The 8,435-nt window shown below is 41.7% G+C and overlaps 1 long non-coding RNA gene across 1 annotated transcript; it reads left to right on the plus strand.

Moving 5' to 3' along the window:
• Nucleotides 1-3,585: 3,585 nt before the first annotated feature.
• LOC144783004 (uncharacterized) lies at nt 3,586-4,812 on the plus strand. Its single transcript, XR_013601357.1, has 3 exons — nt 3,586-3,653; nt 4,112-4,179; nt 4,722-4,812. It is a non-coding gene; the product is annotated as an uncharacterized LOC144783004 (long non-coding RNA).
• Nucleotides 4,813-8,435: the final 3,623 nt, after the last annotated feature.

Consider the following 8,435-nt stretch of genomic DNA (forward strand, 5'->3'; position numbering starts at 1 on the left):
AACCTTACATCGGAAGAAACAGAAAGAGACTCCCCTGTTGTGTCCCCCCCTGGTGTTACTTCTGACAATAAACAAAGATCTTTTGGAAAATACATACAGCCTCCTCGCCTGTATATCAAGCCTGCCCTCCCACAAGTGGTGTCAGAAGTGGGATTGAAAGGCATCATGGAGGCAGCTCTAGCCCGAATGGCAGAAAAACAGGAACATCTGGGAAAAGTCATGGAACGATTCTTGACTGTGGTAGAAGAAGACCGGGGAAAACTGCAACAAGCTATCACGGGACAAAACCAAACCCATGGTGCGGCCATGGATAAAATTACGGAAGCACTGGGACATCAAAGAGGACCTACTACCCTTCCATCGGTGGTGTTGCAACGTTATGTGAGTGGAGAGGATCCTGATTTTTTTTTTCAATAACTTCGAGAGAATGGCCACTGCAGCGCCATGGCCCGCCGATAAATGGGGACAGTACTTGGGACCCCTGCTGTCGAGGGACTTGCAGGCAGCCTATCAAGCTGCCACCATACAAGGAGGTCTTTCATATGGAGACATCAAAAGATGCATTATGGAAAGACTGGGAGTTGATGACGAAACCTATCGCTTAAAATTGCGACAAATGAAAGAAGGACCCCAAGAAACTCCCAGGGCCCTGTACTTCCGGGTCAAGGATATGGCTGACCGATGGTTAAAACCGGCAACAACAGATAAGGACGGGATTATGGCTAAGATATATTTAGAACAATACCTTACATCTTTACATCCCCCTATCCAGAAACGGGTTCGACAACAGGCCAACCTGACTTTAGAGACCGCTGTGGAAATCGCCAGCGCCTATAACCGTGCACAGGAAATACAAAAAGGGCGAGAAGATTCAACATCAAAACCCGGAGGACCAGGAATACGTCGACCTCCCCGACCCCCTTTGATAAAGAAACCAGAGCCTGTGACCATTGTACCAGGAGTACCTTTCAGTCGGCCACCCGTGATGGGTCCCCAATGCTTTCAATGTGGAGGTATAGGACACATTGCTAGGTTCTGCCCACAAAAGAAGAACCTATGGAAATAGGCATGGCCAGGAATTATTATTGTTCCTCCTCCAAACAAAGATCCCCTCCTTACCATTGTACCGTAACAGTCAATGGACAACCAGTTACAGCCCTAGCTGACACAGGATGTTTGCACAGCGTGATTCGACCTCAGGATTTGGGACCCCACTTAGGTCCCGTGGATGGAGCAGTAATCATTCGATGTGTACATGGTGATACCAAACCCTATCCCATAGCCCAAGTACAGATACAACATCCCCACGATTCAGGAACCACTCTCACGGTAGGGTTGATACCATGACTGCCGGAACAAGCAATATTGGGAAACGACTATCCAAAATTGTCCGAATTATTAAAGGAGCCTCAATCACAAGAAGATGAGTGGTGGTCTACTGCGCCTTTTCCAAGCACGATGAAAAAGAATGGCCTCCCACAAAAATTAGAAAAAGTGGGAAACAACGACGAATCAAGAAAGAAAAGAACCGACTGGTCTTACCGGTCATACCCGAAGAGAATCCCTGGGAAACTTTCATGCCCAGCAAGAAGATCCAGTTCTTCAAGAAGCTTGGAACAAAGCCTTAGAGGATGAAGACCCATTACATGTAGGTCCTTATTTCTTCAAGAGAAACGGGTTGTTGTATATAAAGGGGAATCCTGACCAAAAAGCGCAATTGTTGATCCCAGGGCCCTTTAGAGACAAAGTGTTATATCTCGCACATAGTCATCTATTAGGAGGACATTTTGGGGTGGATAAAACCGAGAAGCAAATCATGGAGAGGTTCTATTGGCCAGGAATATACCAACAGGTAAAAAGGTATTGCAGGGAATGTCCAGTGTGCCAAAGGAATAGCAGGTATCACCCTCCTAGAGTACCACTACAGCCACTTCCCATTATAGAAGAGCCTTTTAGTAGAATAGAGATGGACATTATTGGGCCTTTGCTCCCTTCTCGCAGCGTGTGTAGATATGTCCTTGTTTTAGTGGACTACGCCACTCGCTTCTCTGAAGCATTGCCTTTGAGACGGCCGGATGCTGCTAACATATCGAAGGCCATGATTACTGTTTTCTCTAGGGTGGGATTCCCAAAAGAAATCTTAACCGACTAGGGCACCCCTTTTGTGTCTAAACTAATGAAACAGGTGTGCGCACAATTGGGAGTTAAACAAATCCGTACATCGGCCTATCATCCACAAACCGATGGGTTGGTCGAAAGATATAACGCCACCATAAAAACCACACTAAAGAAACTTTTAGCCCTGGAATCCCGTAAATGGGCAGACATGTTGCCCATAGCCTTGTTTGCTATTAGGTGCAAAGAGCAAAAAAGCACCGGGTACTCTCCTTTTGAGCTGTTATATGGCCACAAACCCCGCACGCTGTTGGAGATGGCCCAAGAGAAATGGGAAGCCGAAGCACATAACACCAAGCCTATAACGGAATACGTATCTAACTTACGAACCCATCTTGGGCAGATTAGAGCTATTGTGCGCAACAATCTAGAGAACGCGCAAATCGCCCAGAAGAATCAATATGATAAGGGGGCTAAAACTAGAACCCTACAAACAGGGGATCCAATGTTGTTGATGATGGCCTCCTCAGACCACAAGCTATTAGGTCAATGGCAGGGCCCATATACAGTTATTGAACAAGTAACTCCTGTTACCTACCGCATAGAAACGAACCCAGTCAGACACACCACTCAAGTATATCACATCAACTTGCTAAAAAAATGGGAGGGTCCCCTGCCGACAGAGGTCCACCTGACAGAGGTACAAACACCATTATTTGACCAATGCGTAGACTCCGAGTTACCTTTACCACTCAAGAATAGCCTGTCACAGGTCCTACCACCCATACAGGATACTTCTTCGACAGTCCCTGGCAGGACCACACTTATTGAACACGCTATTAAGACTCCTCCAGGGAAACGGGTACGTTTACTACCCTATCGTATCCCAGAGGCAACTATAGGCACAGCATCCGGACTGTGTAGGTAACTATGTCCCCTAAATCATCTCTAAAAATCTTTATCATATTGTTTTGTGACATCTACTTAATTTCTTATTGTTAATGTCTTTTCAGCATTTTGTCCGTTTTTAGTGTACATCGAATTTTATACGCGGTGGTAATTTTAACAATGGAAGGGTTGTACTTGTCATTTTGCCTTTACTCTCTTAAGATGGTGGCTCCTCTACTAGCTATTATACTATACCGCCTTTGTATTTATAACATGGCAGTTCCTGGCGCGGTCTCTTTTTTTATTTCTACTATGTGAGTACGTCCTATCGCGTGACCTGGAGACTTACACACTGTTAATTATTTAAGCTGGCGTTTGTTGCACAGTTTTTTTGGTCGCGTTATCATGCGGACCGTTACGTGTAAATTCCAGATAAGATTTCTTGTGCCACGCTCTTTAGTCCTGGCCCGATATTAGTTTATTTATTATCGTCATGTATGCGACTCGCAAGGTTATTTTGTTTACATTTTACATTTATGTCTTCTGTCCTTAGATGCTTTGCGGTTTTTCTACCCAGTGATTGGCTTCAGGACTTATTGCCACTAATAACTTTTCATTACTACTGTCTGGCGTTGTATCGACATTTTTGGGTATGCGCAACTTGTTTTTAGTTCAATGTGCAGTGGAGAAGTGTGGCTCAATGGTTAGAGTGGCAGACCCTGATACAGAGGTCTGGTCCAGGACAAGGGTTTTATACCTGCCTCGGCGGGTCCTGGGCTCAATTTCCTCGGACCTGATAATTCTCGCCTCGGTGCCTATTCTAATCATGGGTCCCACTCTGCAACTCTGGGCAATAGCTTGCTTAATCTCCACAACGGCCCCAACAGCCCTGGGATGCCTGGCTTCACCTTGGGGATGCCCAGGAGTGGACATTTCACAGGGATAAAGCCAGGAAGGGTTCCTAAGCGGTATACGGACAGCGCCGGGACACCTCGGGTGAGGTAGCTGTGCGCCTTACAAATGCCCTCATTTAATTTAATTTCTTATTGACGTCTCTCATTCACCATTCAAGGGACTCATTGTCATTTTATTTCACTTTCATACCTAGAATACAGATATTTTCTTGCCAGTCACACTACACATCGTCTCATACGACTCTGCTATATATTTTACTTGGTAAGTACACTTTAGTTCCATCTGTGCATCTCTTCGAAATACTACGTGGGCGCTTCTTTTTAGATACCAATATTGTGCCCCTTTGTCGTTTTTGGTTTCTGGGTGTTTTTGCACAGATGGTTTAGACATTTGGTTTAATCATTTATGGAATATTGAACATCATTTTGTGGTTCTATTTATGACCAGCCTTGATTATGTATTGTTATTTCACCTGTGGGGAGTTCTTTTTAACTTCCTAACCACCATTTCCCGTTTTTTAGCCTGACAGACACATGATATATGAGCACGTTTCCTTACTAGAATATTCTTTTTTAACATTTAGATGTTGGATGGGTGACCTATCTTGTATTTTCGATGTTGTGAACAATGTTCTTTAGACAATATGGCTACCCATATTGATAAGAGCTAGATCATTCATTTGATTTCTTGCTCTTTTCCTTTTTTGTTACCAATCTCTGACTCCAAATAGTCTTTTTAATATTGACATCGTTAGTAATTTTGATTACTATTGTATTTCTATAACTTTTACCTTTTATTTTTAGTGGGTACTGACCACACTACAGTGACAACCCAGTTCTCTTCCTTTGGATGAATACCAACCGGCTTCTTTAAAGATACTTTACTACGCTTTGACAATATTTTCTTCACTACAGTTGTGCAGTGCTCATCTTTAACCATATCTAGTATAGGTGAGCACCATCTCACAGTTGTGCTTACCAAGTTTTTAATCAGGTTTATTTTGGGATTACACAAATTTAGTTGGTAATATAATCCAGCATATCCCACGTCTTGCCATCTCATTATCATTATTGCTTATTCTTATTGGACCTATGGTATGAGATATTTTGTTTCCAACATTACCTGATTTTCTCTAACGCTGCAGGTTGCTTTTAAGCCCTATTGTCACTTGTATCCGTTATACTAAATACTTGGATTTGGTATTAATCCGATTTACAATACTGTTACACTTAACTACTTTTGCCTTCAACGTTTTAGGTTCGGGACAAGATACGCCAAGTTTTTGATTGTCAATCCAGGTTTTTTTCGGCACTGTGGTTTATTCATCCATTTAGGTTAGTGTGTTTTCTTTACAGTACACCATTTTGGGATTTTCGTCTTTGGTCTTTGGCTATTAGATCTTTTCACTTTATTTGATGGGTTGTCTTTCTCACAATCTCTCATTCCTTCCTTTCTCAGTCTAACTCTACTTAATGGCTCCTTTTCTTCATGGGTAACTTATTTCTTTTTTGTTTGTGCCACGCAGTAGGCACTACTTGCTCTTGATAACTTTACACATGGGTTTGCTTTGTTCCTCTTTTCTTTATTTTGCAATAATTGCTCTTTATATCTATTACTTGACTCATCTCACAGTTTCTGACATGTGCACTCTAGTTCTCTGTGAACTTGTTCATTCAACAGTCTTGTTCTGATGAATGCTGTACATGGCTTATGCCATACATATATTTATGTATTATGTTTTTTTTTTACCTACAGCCTTGAGAAAGTCATGGTACGGACATTGTACCGAAGAAAAACGTGTTGGCTGTTTCCTTTGATGTTTTGGCTGTTTCCTTTGATGTTTCTTGAATAAATGGAGTAACAAACATATAAGGACTTTTGCTTCAATATCCTGTCTAAGAAAGAAGAATCATTGATGTTATGTCTTATACTTTTGTTATCTTGAAGATATGCAACTAGTGTGATTAATAAGTCATTTGCTTTACACCACACGTAGGATTGTGCTCACTTGACCCCTTTGTTTGTATGAACACAATGTAGTATAAAATAATATTGAGACATACTACATTTTTGAGAAAAATAAAGATAAAGACTTGATTTACCTGAGATGAACATTAACATTCCTTTCGGCATCTACTTGAATTGAACTATACCTTTATTTCAATACTACTTTACGTGTGCCCAGGACTTGGCTTTTCATAACATGGTGCAGGGTTTTTCCCTACACACATTTAGGGGTTTAAGGGAGTATCCCCTTGCCTGGATGCACCTTACACCAACCTTACTTAACGTACACAAAGCAGAGCACCACATTTCCCGAGTCCCTAAAAACCCTTTAGCCAGTGTGCACACCTTGGTGTTATTTTTTTTCTCCCCCTTCCTTTAATTTTCCTTCACGTCCAGCCCAGACAGTTAAAACCACTCCACAGCTTCAGGCTATTAGAATCAGGGCAGTCGTAGCTTTAGGAACAGCACATGCCCTGTTTGCCAATCACTACTACCTCCTCTAGGACACCAAACTGTTGGGTGTGGTGACGGTTTCTGATTAAGAAGTAGTGATGAAACTCCTGCTTACCACTGCTCTCTTTTCTTTTGAGCCTCCGGGTGGCCTCCTCTTGGTTGATAGATGAGCTAACAAGCATTTACAATGCAATGGCCTCAGCATTGTTAAAGTTAAAGCTATTGGCATTGCAAATGGCATTTAAAAAAAAATTTTTTTTTAAAAACATAAATAAATGGTATTGTCATTTACAATGGCAATAGGCGAGCATTAGAGAGTAGTAGAGTGTATTAGTGGACACAGAGCCACACACACACACACACACAGAGCCACACACACACACACACCCGCCCCCCCCACACACACACACACATATATATATATATATTATATATATATATATATATATATATATATATATATATATATATATATATATATATATATATATATATATATATATATATATATATATTACACACCACTGTTCGCCGATCCCCCAGCCAACTTGATGGCGGCGGGCTCGAGTGAGGAGGCGATCCTCTAAATTCGTCACACCAACCTTTAAATTTAAAAGAAGGAAACTCGAGCCGCTCATTCCATAAGCGTGATGATTTTATTCAAGCAAGCAAAATGGTCACAACAAACAAATATATATATATGTCTGTCTTACCACTCTTCACACCAAATTCTACTAGCTATGATAGTAACAGGAATAGCAATATCTATAAATGAAACACATAAAATGGAAAGAAGAGATTAAAATAAGTGCTTAAATCCACTGTGAAAAATATTTTGATGATGTTCCAAAAATAACATGATGGATTGGCCTAGGTTTCGGCGTAGTGGTGCTAGACGGAATCCATTTGAGCATATTTGTTGAGAAATGGAGGATATTACACTGTGGATTCTTTACAAATTGATAACAGTCCGGCACATATTAGTACACTGCAAAAGACTGCTTTAATTTCATTGCCTGAATAGTAAATCTTCCATTATTTGTAGTACCTCGTTATGGAAACTGATGCTTTAACGGTATACAACCTTTACAACAAAACTTTTACAACAAACTACCATTACAACGCAACTTTTACAACGCAAACTATTACAACGCATTGCTCTGGGGGGCGCTCTAGGATAGGGAATAGGTTAATTTACTATCCAATAACCTTCCCTACTATCCACGGGGACTGGAGTTGGAATAGTAAATTAAACTATTCACTATCCAGCGCCCAAAAGCATTATGCGTTGTAATGGTATGCGTTGTAAAACTTACGATGTAAAGGTAGGCGTTGTAAAGGTAGGCGTTGTAACGTCATACATCCTGCTTTAACATTCATGCAATGGTAGTCGAACCAGCATAATGCCATAAAAACATGGTTGGCTTTGGCCAGAAGTAATACTGTTATCACCCCTGGCATTACTCATAGACCCTGGAACAGTGCAGACACTGTACCTCTTCAGAGAGTGAAGGAAGCTTGCACTGCTAAAGTCCATGCTGTAAATATTTTGTTAACCAAGAAAGTCTCTACTGCTGATCCACGAGGTATCGGTTTTGCGGGTGAGTGAAGCTTTCTTTGATGGTGCCTTGACTTCATACATGGACCCTCACATAGTGCAGATGCCATGCATGTTCAGACAGTGAGGGTAGCTTGCATTGCTGATGTCCATGCTGTGCATGTTTGGTTAACCAAGAAAGCTTCTACTGTTGATACACATAACGTATGAGTTCTGCGGATGAGTGAAGCTTTCTTTGCTGGGCCTATGCTGTGTCTGTTGGACGGAGGGATGATTGCACTACAGATTCTCATTCAGTGTCTCTTGTGCTAGTGAGGGGAGCTTGCACTGCTGGTTTCCATTCTGTACCTTTTCTAAGAAAGATTAAAGCCAAAACTGCTATTGCCCAAGTGGCCCAGAGAGAGAGGGAAGTGCTCACTGCTAATGCCCATGGTGTACCTATTTTGCTACTGGAGGAACCTTACATTTCTAATGCCAATACTGCACCTGTTCTGTGAGG

Source organism: Lissotriton helveticus, chromosome 9 (genome assembly GCF_964261635.1).
Source record: "Lissotriton helveticus chromosome 9, aLisHel1.1, whole genome shotgun sequence".
Classification (NCBI taxonomy): Eukaryota; Metazoa; Chordata; class Amphibia; order Caudata; family Salamandridae; genus Lissotriton; species Lissotriton helveticus.